Raw genomic sequence first — 15,095 nt, forward strand, 5'->3', positions numbered from 1 at the left:
TAGGAGGATCATCAGTCAAATGATCATCTTTGTCAATACTCCATAGATAGAGGCGAACAATTTTACTCCAATCCAAATAGTTTGAACCATTGAGCTTATGGTCCGTGATTTTAGACATAACTTGCACCACATCCGTCACAATAGAAGACTTATTTTAAGCCATAATGCTGAATGGAAGAGACAAGGCAGTGAACACAAACAATACTAAGGTAGAATCACAACAAATGACCAATAACAAACTACGACAAAGAGCAAGGTGGATACAAACGAAGCACAGAATAACTAGGGTCACAGAGGAGGACAACCGAGAGAAAAATGATCGGTGAAGGACAGTTCACGCGTGCTCACGTGCCGATGCGTGAGAATCAGCACAGATCGGTCAAGCGACACATGGGGCTCACGTGGGTGGATTCTTGCAACCAAACTTCGGGGAACTATAAAACAAAAGAAGACTCCAATTAGTGTTTCTGAAATGGAACCCTAAAATATACTAAACCCTAGGTTGTGTTTATGCAAAATAAAATAATAAAAAAAAACCTAATTTCGAAACCTAATTTATTTGTTACTTTTGTGGATGATTATTCTCGTGTAACTTGATTATATTTAATGAAAAGTTATTCTAAGTTATTTTATCTGTTTTGTGCGTTTTATGCTGAGATTAGAACATAATTTAATGCTTCTGTCTTTACTTTGCGAAGTGATAATGCAAAAGAATATACTTTCACTTTATTTCAATCTTATACGGAAAAAAATGGTATGCTTCATGAAACCTCTTGTGCTGATACTCCATCCCAAAATGGTGTGGTTGAACGTAAAAATAGACACCTTCTTGAAAATGCACGAGCCCTTCTATTCCAAATGAATGTTCCTAAACCTTTTTGGGTTGATGTAGTTTCTACGACATGTGTTTCTCATTAACTGCATGCCATCCTCTGCTCTTAATGGTGAGATCCCTTACAAAGTTCTTTTTTCCAATAAATCGTTGTTTCTTGTTGACCCTAGGATATTTGGTAGCACTTGTTTTGTTCAGGATGTTTATCTGCATGTCACTATTGAAAAAACAATCAGAGTGCGCAGCGAATTGGCGTGGTGGGCCCAGTTTATAAACACAAAAAAAATTCTATCTCTCATATAAACAGTTTATATGTTCAAGAAAATATCCAGATAGAAGCCATTAATATGTAATATCATTAATCATGTAACATATATATAACTATACACATACTTATATATATATATATATCATATGCACTTGTATACAAATATTCAAGAACATAAATATTTACCTCTTGAAGCCTATCAACCGTCCTTGAGTCTTTTCGTATATATAACCACAACTACAAAAATAGGCTCTAACTTCGGTTTTTTCGCTTGTTATTCTTTCGATCTCGCAGAGATATTAACCGAAGTTAATTCGAGCGAAGTTAAAAGTATTTAAAAATCGAAGTTAAAGGAATTTTTTCCTAAAAAAATATTTTTATTTTATTTTTATTATTATGTTAGTTTTTATAAAATATTTTTATTATTTTTTTTTTAATTCTAATTTTCAATTATTTTAATATTAATAAATATATTTGAACATTCCAATAAACTTAAAATAAAATAAATTCACAAACTATATAGACTTATTGTACATATATACATACACAATCATACAGAAATAAAAGTTAAATAACACATAAACATCTAAAGTGTTCATACAACTAAACATGTGAAGTTCACCTAAGTAATTATTTGAAATATTGAAATTTCTTATGTATTAAATATTTTTAAAAAATTTAGCAGAATTTTCCCTATAAATAGGACCACCCAAACCTGTTGTTCAAAGTAACATTATCTAATCAAGAGACATGATAAAGTTACTTCAAATTCGGGACTTATGGTTATCAACACAACAGAAAAATTCTCGATATCCTATTCAAAACCTACCGCCAAACCTAAAAAGTTTAAATTACAACTCTATGAATAAATACTACATATTTAAAAACATGTTCGATTAAGAAATCCTAAAAAATTGGGTAGAGTTTCCCCTGTTTATATAACATATCCCAATTTCATAAGTACTATTAATTCAATACAAAGAAAAACAACAATCAACATGCATAATTCCATCATTATACCACCTGTTGTTTCCTAATCTTAGCACAAGTTCATTCACTCAGCTCGGGTACAGCTGGCAGATAAATACGTGGAAAAGTAATCAAGTAGAATATCTAATTATTATCTATACGGACAACTCGAGGTTCGTAATGGTCAGACCTGGTATTGAGCGTCCTGACTTTACCACGAGCTATGAATAAGATAAGTCATCAAAGCACTAGCTCGGGATCAGATAGCTGTCAAAACACAAAGATTCAGGATTTGTTTATACGCTTGTTCATGGCCAGGCTGTCATATTTATTATCCAAGATAGCATGACATATTTACTTTGTGATCAAATCATATCCCAATTTAAATGGGAATTATTTGTATTGAATATAGACATTATGTAAATGCTTGATTGACTCACGCGGTTACCCAAACCTATCCATGAAATTCTTCTATAAATATTGGGAATATTGGATATGAAGGAGGGACGATTATTTTGTAATACCAAAACTCCGCCAAAATAGAGAGAAAAACAGCAATAATATTGACTCATGGACTAGGTGGATTTTAACCACTGAACCACGTAAAAGTTATGTGTTCTTGAGTGAATTCTGGTTATTTTTCATTACGGTTTACCATTAAGCACTAATCTGCCTTTATTATTTCTTAATATATTATTGGCGAAAAACTGCATCAACAGATTGGTGCTTTCATTAAGAGCAAATTAGTGCTTCATCAAAATCCCAGTCGATTCTCATCATGGTGCTCACTCGCTCAATGCATGATAATGAGATAGAACAGCCCGGTGGGCAGGAGGCCCATCATACCGTTGTTTCGAACGAACATGGCCTTGAGATTCAGCAACATCCGGGAAAACAACTGGCGGGACAAGGCGACACTAGGAGTTCGACATCATTGCCGCCGAATCCAAATCCAGACTACCTAACTGTTGTCGAGTTGGAAAACATGCAATTGAGAAGCCATCTCGCTAAGGCAAACAGGCAGATTGATGAGGTTTTGGCTCGGTTACCCCCTTTTGAAACTGACGTTAATGTCAGAAAGAGGCAGAGTGGGTCTCATAAGTCCCACAGGAATAACCGATCCAAACTGAGTCAATCATTCAGAATCGCCACTCCAAGTTCTATACCTATGGGGCGAGATCGCCAGAATGCTCGACCCAACAATCACCATAGGGGTCGTCAACATGTCAGTTAGTCGGTTAGGACTGTAACCCCAAGTTTAGTGCCTTCTTCACCGGCCCCCAGGAGTGCTCATGAAAATCCACGAGGGGGCGTTGGGACAGGCTCACGAAGACAAAATGCTCCAACAAACCCCCCTACGCCGTGATCGGATCACCAAGCACAGAGAACTAAAGACATTGGAGTAGAACAGAGGCTGACTAATTTAGTCCGCCCTGATGGAACGAGGATAGCCTCACCAATAAGGCATCCCCCGTCACCTCTAATACATCTGACACCACCTCGTCCTCAACGGGACATTCTAGCTTATGGAGACAGTAGGAGAAATCCTCCCCCATCTGCCAATACTTACGTCCCACGAACACGTGTCGAAAATCCAAATCCTCGACCCCAGCCGCGAGCTGTAAGCTTCACAAACGAGAGTTTCTGGACCGAAATTTGTCGTAGCGGTAGGTCCGAGGGTGACCTAAGGAATCAGTTGAGTTCAGCACAGAGCCCTCGGTACGATCCGCAACCCAATTTGCGCGATCGTCTGAATTCGCAGAGAAGGAATCTAGCTCGGAATGAAGATATTAGCTATACTCGACAAGAAGGAGGTCTGTTCATAGTATGCGATAACGAGAATGCCCCACAAAACCAAGCTTGAGCTTGGAGGGACAATAACCCATCAAACACATACAATAGGATGGGAGCTGTTGAACTTCCCCTAGGTAACCTAGGGACTAGGGACTAAACCCTCAAAAGAGTAGCTTTGATGGAAGAGCAAATGAAGAGGCTTTTATCTGGAAAATAAAAAGACGATTATGACTCAGATGAGGAGCTCGAACCTTTCGCTCCAAATATTGCGATGACCACATATCCGGTAGGCTTTAAAATGCCACACCTGTCAAAATTTGATGGAGATGGAGATCCATTAGATCACCTCGGAATGTTTAACACCATGATGATGGCTCACAATGTCGGGCTCGATCTAAGGTGTATTTTATTCCCTGCAACTCTGGTCGGGCCAATTAGGCAGTGGTTTAAGCAATACACGAGGCATTCTATAAGCTTATGGAAGAAGTTTTTTTTCTGATTTCAAAAAAGCATTCTGAGCTTCACATGCAGCTCGGGTTGATACTGATTCATTGGCCAACGTAAAGCGGCAACTTGGCGAGACATTGAAGGCATATCTAAGTAGATTTGCCAATGTCATTACACGAGCTAGGGATGTTGATGACAACTCTAAGCTAATGGCACTAAGGACAGGAATCCTCGTCGAGGGCGACTTGTGGCAGGAACTCTAAAGAAAAGGAGTTAAGAGTGTGGACGAATTCTTAGCTCGAGCTCAAGAATGGATTAACTTAGAGGAGGCATGAGCTTCTGTTGTGGGAACCAGCCAGACCCCTGTCCAGCCCGTTGGAGCGGTAACAGAAGTTGCAGCTACGACTCAAACTGTTACCCAGAATAACCAAGGGGGAATAACAAAAGGAAGGGAAATGGCGAGGGCGACCAGAGTGGGATGAAGAAAAATAAGTCTATGGAGATGTTCAAACCTGTTTACGCTACTTATACTGGCCTAATGGACACTAGGGAGCACATATTCCTAGAAAATTCTAATTGCCTTCCATGGAAGAAGCCAAAACCGTTGAAGAACCAGAGGGCAAAGAGAGATTCTTTAAAGTTCTGTTAATTCCATAATGACATCGGTTATAACACTGATGACTGTCGACACCTAAAGGATGAGATTAAAACTCTCATTAGAGCCGGACCGTTGGCCCAGTATGCCCAAAATCGGATGGTCCCTAATCAACCCGCTGGACCAAACCCTCAATCAGTCCCTGAAGCACCAGTAGGCTAAACCGGAGCTCAAAAAAATCAGGTCGAACCTCCTCTGATAGTGGGGGGAGATATAACCACCATTTCAGGAGGACCTCATTTGGCAGGCACAAGCAGCAGGGCCCAGAAGAGGTACATTAACGAACTGAAGTCCCATAACGGGGTGGAGTTCATACCGGAACAATGGTTATCGAAACAACAGCGATTGGAAAAGCAACCAATCATTTTCACAGAAGAGGATACTAGCCACGTCCAATTCCCACATATCGATCCGCTGGTGATAACCGTTCAACTCGCCAATCGAAGGGTCCAAAGAACACTAGTGGATAACGGAAGTTCTGTGAATCTACTTTTCAGGTCCACCCTGGAAAAAATGGGGTTATCTATAACTAATTTGAAGGCGAAATTGATGACTCTGTCCAGGTTCTTTGGTGAAGGGTCGGTAGCCATCAGGATGATCGGATTGGTGGTGACATTGGGAGAAGAGTCGCGAACTATTTCCAAGTTACTCGAGTTTGTGGTAGTCGATTGTCCAGCTGCATACAATGCGATTTTGGGTCGACCTACGCTAATGGCATTTGAAGCCATAACCTCTATCCACCACCTAGCAATGAAATTCCCCTCAGCCGCGGGAATATGCACCGTCATAGGTGATCAGCTCGCTGCCAAGGAATGCCATAACATTTCTATGAAGGGAAAATCACAACCCGGGTAGCAAGCGATGGTCATAAATGACGGAGGTGAGGAGTCCCAGGATGTAGAAGTTACTCACGGGACAGAAGAACCTCAGTAAAAAGAGGATAGTAAGGTCGCCCAACGCGACGACGTTGACCCACGGGTAGGCGAAGACAGATTAGAGCTCAAAGCCATAGAAGAGCTCGAGGAAGTAAACATCGACCCAAAAGAAGCTTCAAGAGTTGTAAAGATTGGAAAGAATCTTGACGAAAAAAGGAAAAAGGAGCTGGTCGATTTTTTACAGAAAAACTTGGACGTCTTCGCCTGGTCGTATGAAGATATGGTGGGAATAAGTCTGAATGTAATAATGCACACCTTAAATTTGGACAAGAATGTGCTTGCAAAATCTCAAAAACGAAGACGTTTGGGAACGGTTCGAGCTGAAGCCCTTGAGGAAGAAGTAGCCCAGTTATTAAAATGTTGGTTTATCCAAAAGGCAAAGTACCCGATCTCGGTTTCCAACCCTGTGTTGGTTCTAAAGCCAAATGGGAAATTGAGAACATGTATCGACTTCTTTGATCTAAATAAAGCTTGTCCCAAGGACTGTTTCCCACTGCCAAGGATTAACCAATTGGTAGACGCCATGATAGGTCACGAGCTCATGTCCTTCATGGATGTGTATTCTGGATATAACCAGATTGTGATGAATCCTGCGGACTAGGAACATACTAGCTTCATGATTGAGCATAATGTATAATGTTATAAAGTTATGCCATTTGGATTGAGGAATGTCGAGGCCACATACCAACGCTTGGTCAACAAAATGTTTGCTAGCCAGATTGGGAGAAATATTGAGGTGTATGTCAATGACATGCTTGTCAAGTCAAAAACTGCCAATAACCATGTGTCCAATTTAGAAGAATGCTTTGAAATATTAAGGAGATATGACATGAAGCTGAATCCCCGAAAATGTACTTTCAAAGTGGCATCTGGAAAATTCTTGGGGTTCATAGTCAACACGAGGGGAATAGAGGCAAACCCTAAGAAAATCATATCATTCTTAGAAATGCCCTCACCCAGGTCATGTAAAGAAGTTTAAAGCCTAACTGGAAAGGTCGCAGCTTTGAATCGATTCATTTCAAAATCCACTGACAAGTGTCTACCATTTTACAACTTGCTCAGAGGAAACAATAATTTTGAGTGGACCGAGGAGTGCAAACAGGCATTCCTCGACCTAAAAACGAACTTAGCCGAGCCCCCGGTATTATCTAAGCCTATGTCTAGAGAAACTCTACTCCTTTATTTGGGCGTGATTGAGAATGTAGTCAGTGCCATGTTAGTTCGAGAAGAAGATCGTGCTCAAAAACCAGTATATTATATAAGCAAGAGACTTCTCAGAGCCGAGTCATGATACCCACTGATAGAGAAACTGGCATTCTGTCTGATATTGGCCTCTAGAAAGCTCTGACCATGTTTCTAGTCCCATTCAATCAACGTCTTGACTGACCAACCTTTAAGGCAGGTTTTGCAAAAACCTGAAACGTCAAGACGTCTTTTAAAATAGGCCATCGAACTTAGTCCATTTGAGATATTGTACGTGCCACAGACCTTAATCAAAAGTTAGGCCCTTGCTGATTTAATGTTTGAATGCATCGGATTTCAAGAGGAGCTCTTGAGGGAGCTGGTGCAGGAGTTATGGAAAAATTCATCGATGGATCATCCAATGAGAATGGATTGAGAGCTGGGATCATCTTAATCTCACCAGAAGGACATCAATTTCATACAACTCTGAGATTCGGATTTGAGGCATCCAACAACGAAGCCTAATATGAGGCCTTACTAGCAGGGCTGAGAGTGGCAAGGGAGCTCAAGGTGAAAGCCATCCAATGCTATAGTGATTCTCAGCTCGTGGTCAATCAGGTATTGGGAGAGTATCAAGCTCGAGGTACCAAGATGGCGGCCTACCTAGCTAAGGTAAAGAGAGAACTGTCTGAATTTGAGTACATCTTTGTTGAACAAATACCCCGCGAACAGAATTCTAACGCTGATGCTTTGGCACGGCTTGCTACCACAAAAGAGGCTGAGACATTGAATGTGGTACCAATGGAGTTCTTGAAGAGTCCGAGCGTGATAGGAGAAGTGATAGAGGTCGAAATGATCGACAGAAGGCCGACCTGGATGACTCCCATAATGGAATACCTCGCAACTGGAAAGTTACCTGACGACAGAAAAAATGCAAGAAAATTACTTTATCAAGCTCCACGGTACGTAATAGTAGATGGAACCTTATATCAGCATGGTCATTCGTTGCCTCTCCTACAATGTGTTCTGCCCAAGGAAGCCAAAACCATTTTAAAAGAAATACATGAAGGCTTTTGTGGAGATCATGCAGGGCTATTTTTGGCCCACTTTAACGAAAGACTCGATCTCGTATGTTCAGAAGGTCGACAAATGCTAGAGTTTTGCCATGGTTGCCCGAGATGCTCCGGTCGAGCTAACGATGATTTCATCCCCACGACCATTTGTGGTACGAGGAATCGACCTAGTAGGTTCCCTGCCTATGGGAAAATGGGGAGTTCGTTATGTGGTGGTGGCGATCGACTACTTCACGAAGTGGGTAGAAGTCGAGCCTCTGGCAACCATCACTTCAAAAAGAGTCCTGGACTTCGTGGTGAAGAATATTATATGTTGATTTGGGCTTCCTAAAAAGATTATGCCAGACAACGGGACACAATTCGACAACGATCTCTTCACTGACTTATGTGAAAAATATGGCATCACGAAGAGTTTCTCGTCAGCAGCATATCCGCAAGCCAACGAGCAGGTCAAGGCTGTAAACAAAACCCTTAAGGCAAGCCTAAAGAAGATGTTAGACGAAGCCAAAGGACTATGGCCCGAACAACTCCTGCAGGTACTTTGGGCCTACTGAACTTCTCATAGGACATCAACGGGGCATACTCCTTTTTCCTTAACTTTTGGAAGTGAGGTTGTGCTTCCAATCGAAGCCATGCTAGCTACTCACAGGCAAAGGAAATTTAATCAAGAACAGAATGATGGACTACTTAACGCATCTCTCGATCTGATTGAAGAAAAATGAGAGGAGTCGCATTTACAACTCGCCCATTATCAACAAAAAAATCACTTGCTATTTTAATTATAAATAAGAGGCGCAGACTTGGATTGGGCGACCTAGTTCTCCAAAGAGTCTTTTTGGAAAATAAAGACCCCAAAGGTGGTGTATTGGGCCCAAACTGGGAGGGACCATACCAGGTCGTAGAAGTCTTGTGTGAGGGAACTTTCAAGATAGCTCGACTGAATAGGGAAGTAGTCCCACGGACCTGGAATGCTCTACATTTGAAAAAGTATTATCAATAGTACCACCATCAATGTAAGGCTTCTTTTAAAAGTCGTTTTGATTAAATAATAGATGGATTGTTAAATAACTATTTCTTAGTGTTGTTATTGCAAGCTCGTGTTCTCATATTTGTAGAAGCAACCAAGAAAGTTTATACATTCTGGTTACTTGGGGGGCACATAACCGAGGTTGGAAAAATTAAGCCTGCTCGAATAAGATTAAAAAATTTAGAAGCTTGGAAAAATTTATTATTCAACGGCTTTTTAAAGCTCGAGTTTTCAATAAATCTAGCGCGAACTAAGTTTAAATCATTTAAGACCCTGGACGTAACCAGGTCCGAAACTTAGAAGCTTGGAAAAATTGATTATTGAACAACTTTTTAAAGCTCGAGTTTTTAATAAACCTAGCGCGAACTAAGTTCAAATCATTTAAAACCCTGGACGTAACCAGGTCCGAAACTTAGAAGCTTGGAAAAATTGATTATTCAACAACTTTTTAAAGCTCGAGTTTTTAATAAACCTAGCGCGAACTAAGTTCAAATCATTTAAAACCCTGGACGTAACTAGGTCCGAAAACTTAGAAATTTATAAAAATTGATCATTCAACGGTTTTTTAAAGCCCGAGTTTTCAATAAACATAGTACGAACTAAGTTTAAATCATTTTTATAAAAAAAAACCCTGGATATAACCAGGTTCGAAGCCTGATTCTTAACAGGTGTGACGCAAATAAGCAAACAAAAACTTGGACATAACCAAGTTTGATAAAATCTATCTCGATCTAAAAGTCGATGCCTAAAATCTTGAATGTACAAGAGTCTAAGGATTCATAAGCATGAGAAGTTAATAAAGGAAAGACGAATGGATCAAAAGTAAGATATATATTAAAATAAGATAAACAAATATATTGTCACATCGAGGAGAAAAAACCTTGAACTAAGCCCGAAGGCATTTGTTTAACATCAAAAGATTGTTAGAAAAATACAAAGAAAATTATAAATGAGATCATTGGGCTCTGTCAGCTCGCTCCACCGAGGTAACTTCCTCACCATCTCCCTCCACCGCACTGGAGGCCTCACCCATCTCCGAGGGTTCTTGCAGAAGTCGAGCCTTGAATTTAGCAAGGTATGGATCCCACAGCCCAGGTTCCATGAAGGAGAAGTTCCTATCCTGGTTGAAGGTCCAGCAATGGTACAACATCTCCTCCATGGTGGATGATGACACTACTGCTTCCTCCTTGGCTTTAGCTTCAGCTGCGAGCAGTTTTGCTTTGATCTCATCAATCTCGCCCTGAAGTTGTTCAGCTCGGTGGTTCGCTTCTGCGGCCTGAGTTTGGGAGGCAGATAATGCAGTCTTTGCGGCTTGCTCGCTTTCTTGGGAAGAGGTAAGAGAAGCCTTAGCAGCATGCTCATTCTTCTGAGCAACTGTTAAAGCGGCTTTGGCAGCCTGCTCATTTTCTTGAGCAGTCTTTTGGGCAGCCTTGGCAGTAGCCAACTCAGCTCAGACTTCTTCATTTCTGGCCTTGGCACGAGCTATGCTTCAGTATTAGGCTAGGGAAGACTGCAGAATAACAGAACAAGCTCAAAGATATAAAAAAAGAACATGAATAACATATTAAACAAAAAGGGAAAAAATCAGTTATGGAAGGACTCACGTTGAGGTTCATCCCCATGGCAGATTCAAGAACATCCTTCGGGCAGTGCTCTTCTATGGCCCTTAGGTCCCTCACATTGGCTTTGTATGCGTGACCCACCATATGAGTTGCCGTCTCATATACTATACCCTGAAAGGCCTTAGGGATCTTTTCTAGGTCCTGTGTTTCCACCAGTATTCAGATGATGGGGGCCTCAGCTTGAATAACTTGGGGAGGCAGGGACATATGTCGAGAAAGGGGAGGAGGAAGTTGCTCAGTAATGACATTAGCCACCGGAGTTGGCTCCAGAGAGGAGCTCATGCATTTACCCTTAGAGGGGGATTTTGTAGTATCCCCTATTTTAGGGGTGGTCTTCTTCGCCACCCTAGGCCTCTTCACGACGGGGCCTGTTCTAGGCTTTTTAGCCTGAAAAGCAGTCCTTAGGTCGGGAGCTCCTGTCTATTCCGTCTCTTCGCCTAAAAAGAATAAAGGGAGTTAGTTCACAAAAGTTATGTTTCAAAAACATATATAAAGAAAGAGGAGGAAACAAAGATCCTACCCTCCGGGCTGGGGGAGGAATCTATTATCACCAGCATGGGTGTTTTGACTGGGATAGGCACGACCTCCGACCCTGAAGTTAATGGAGAAGACGGGGAATCTAAAGTTAATATTTCTTGGATCCTAGGGGTTTCACGTCCTTCCCCGGGGCTGGATTCATCTACGTATTGTCTGAACCCAGGGGCAAATGCACCCTGGAGCAAAGAAGGCCAGGTCCTACAGTTTGTCCCGTATTCTTCAAAAATGGTGGATCTAAAGTTTAGGGTGTTATCAACTACAACAATGTCTCTAGGGTAGCTATGGTCATAGCATACCACTAAGTGTTCTACGCACTGGAGAAGGGTTACATTTAGATCCGAGTTGGTAGGGTGACGGCTAACGAGCTGTTCCGGTTATTACGAATTAACCTAAAGTCGGCAACAGCCTTATCTAACTCCCTAAAGAGGTATGGGTTACCTTGGCCGGAGGGGCCGGCTCCTGCCTCTGACACAACTTAGTTTGGGTCGGGTCCCTGGTCAGCTTTGGGAGCCCGTCTTTTCCGCACAAGAGGCACCTCGGCTTCTTCCTTATCTATGTCCTCAGCGGCTGGTAAGGCCTCTTGAGGAGCAAGAAGATCGAGGATAGTTGGGAGTGGAGCTTGAGTCCTCAGAGCTAATGTATGCCCCTCTCTGATCAGCTTACATGCCAACATGGTGGAATCATTCATGACCTGAAGATAATCCTTTTCGCCAGGGGGAAATCGGATAATTTCTCGTATTGACCCCCGAGGGTCACAGATTTTTCCATCCTCACAAATATGGCTGCATGAGAGACAAGCTCAATTAAGACATGTACAAAAAAGAAATATTTTAAAGGAACAAATATTCACGAGCTAAGTTTATAAAGGTAGAAGACTTACGAGGACAATTGAAGTATCAGTGTTCGCAATTCTTGAAGCCATTCGACATAAAGAATAAATCTTTATAGTCGTTTAGATGGCTGGGAAGCTCGAAGACGAGGGCAGAGTTTGGAAACCGCGTGAGGTAATAAAACCCATCACCTCGTCTTCTTTGTTCAGGGCTAGCTTTGAGGCAGAAGAAGTATAATATGTCTGTTGGGGTGGGGACCTCCCATTCGTGCTTCAGAAATAAATACTTTAGCCCCGCCATAAACTTGAAGGAGTTTGGGGGGAGCTGGAATGGAGCCAGTTTCATGTAGTTCAAGAAGTCTACAAAATACTAGTCCAAAGGAAGGAAGGCGCCAACCTTCATATGCTCGTCACTCCAGGTCGCCTAATTATCTTGGAAGGGGGCACAACTCCGTTCCCCCTCAAACGCAAGTCGGGCGAAAAAGACTGTGGGATCCTATCTCTATGTTGTGACACAACAAGATTTTATTGACCTTCCCTTGATTCATGATTTTTGAGATTATACGCTCAGCCTCAAAATAAGCGTTGGGGATCGATAACGACCTCCCTCTCCACCACCGGACCAAAGTGCGGGATGGGAGAATCGGAGGCGACCTGTTTCCCCTTGTTTTTGTGCTGAGTGGATGAGCTCGAGGCATTTTTCTTCGGAGGAGCCATTAGATCGCTTGGCAATAAAGCGACCTAGTTATCAGGCGACCTAAGATGATCTATAACTATGTCGCGAGGGCATGGACGAAATGGGTTATTTTTGCTATACGAGCTAAAGTTAGCCTCAGCCTCATCGGGTGATGCCGCGCGCCTCGATTTCTTAACAGTCCCCTGATATTTAGGGATTCGTGTGTCAGAAACGTCAGGCCACTACTTTCCTCTGAAAAGAAGTTTTGTGAAAAACAGCCTAAGGAATCGTAACCATTAAGCTACCTGGTATTAAACCTAGAGACCTTACAATTTTTATGCCCCAAACAGGTATTTTCTAAGCGTATTTGACATTAGAACTACCCTAGATTAACCCAGAAAGTTACCCAGTTTTATGAATACTTCTTTTGTAAAAACATATTCGATTTCACTTATGGAGCCTAAAGCCAAAACCTATTCCCCATTGGCATTCATAGAAGCCTAACAATAACGAACGATGAACATTGCTTTTTTTTAAAAAAAAAAGAAAGAAGAAGATGAAAAAGAAGCTTCTTTGGGTCATGAAAGATAGATATACTTACAAGAAATGTGTTCGAAGATTGGGGGATGTGGATTCTGATCACAGAAAGCTCCTGGAATGCTTCTGAGTATCTAGGCACGATGAATAATTTTGGGAATTCCGGGGAAGAAGAAGAAATGGTATTTTTTTTTAATGCAAAGGTGGTGAGGTCTTAGATTGATCACCCTATTTATATGTAAACCATGGAAATCGATCTAGACTGTTTGATGGGGTTAATTCAAGATCCAAGGACCAGGGTTAAACAGACCACATGGCGGCAAAAAGTTGACAAGACAATTATTGCAGTCCTCAAAACCCAAACAGACGCCAATCGCAATAGACCACGTGTCTAATACTCGAGTAGTAGGCAGGCATGGTTTTATGTAGCAGAAGTTAAAAAGCCCCTACTGTGTAGGTCAGAAAATGAAGACATCATACATGAGTAGGAGCTTGGGGGGCAAATGTTGTTTCCTTATCTTAGCACGAGTTCATTCACTCAGCTCGGGTACAGCTGGCAGATGAATACGTGGAAAAGTGATCAAGTAGAATATCTGATTATTATCTATACAAACAGCTCGAGGTTCATAATGGTCAGACCTGGTATTGGGCATCCTGACTTTACCATGAACTACAAATAAGATAAGTCATCAAAGCACTAGATCGGGGTCGGATAGCTGTCAGAACACAAAGATTCAAGATTTTTTTATACGTTTGTTCATGACCAGGCTGTCATATTTATTATCCAAGATAATAGGACATATTTATTTTGTGATAAAATCATATCCCAATATAAATGGGAATTATTTGTATTGAATATAGACACTATGTAAATGCGTGAGACTCACATAGTTACCCAAACCTGTCCATAGAATTCCCCTATAAATACTAGGAATGATGGACAGGAAAGAGGGACAATTATTCTGTAATACCGAAACTCTGCCAAAATAGAGAGAGAAACAACAATAATATTGGCTTGTGGATTAAGTGGATTTTAACTACTAAACCACGTAAAAGTTCTGTGTTCTTGAGTGAATTCTAGTTATTTTTCATTATGGTTTACCATTAATCACTAATCTGCCTTTATTATTTCTTAATACATTGTTGGTGAAAAACCGTGTCAACACCACCGCAACACACAAATTTTCCAGAACCTACTTCTCTAGTTTTCAAACTTAATTTCCACTAAATTCAATATAAATTAACTATAATTTTATAAATATGTGCAATGGTACTAAATAAAACTAAAATACTTATTGTTGACACAGTTTTTCGCCAACAGTGTATTAAGAAATAAAAAAGTAGATTAGTGCTTAGTAATAAACAGTAATAAAAAATGAAATGAATTCACAATAACACAAATCTTTTACGTGGTTCAGTGGTTAAAATCCACCTAGTCCACAAGTCTATATTATTGATGTTTCTCTCTCTATTTTGGCAGAGTTTCAATATTACAGAATAATGGTCCCCTTCCCTGTCCTACATTCCCAGTATTTATAAGGGAACTCCATAGACAGGTTTGGGTAACCGCATGAGTCAATCACACATATACATATTTATTACATTTAATACATATATTTCCCATTTATAATGGGATATGATTTGATCATACAGTAAATGTTCTCCTAATATCTTGGACATTAAATATGATAGCTTGGTCATAAATAAACGTA

Source organism: Humulus lupulus, chromosome 7 (assembly GCF_963169125.1).
Source record: "Humulus lupulus chromosome 7, drHumLupu1.1, whole genome shotgun sequence".
NCBI lineage: Eukaryota > Viridiplantae > Streptophyta > Magnoliopsida > Rosales > Cannabaceae > Humulus > Humulus lupulus.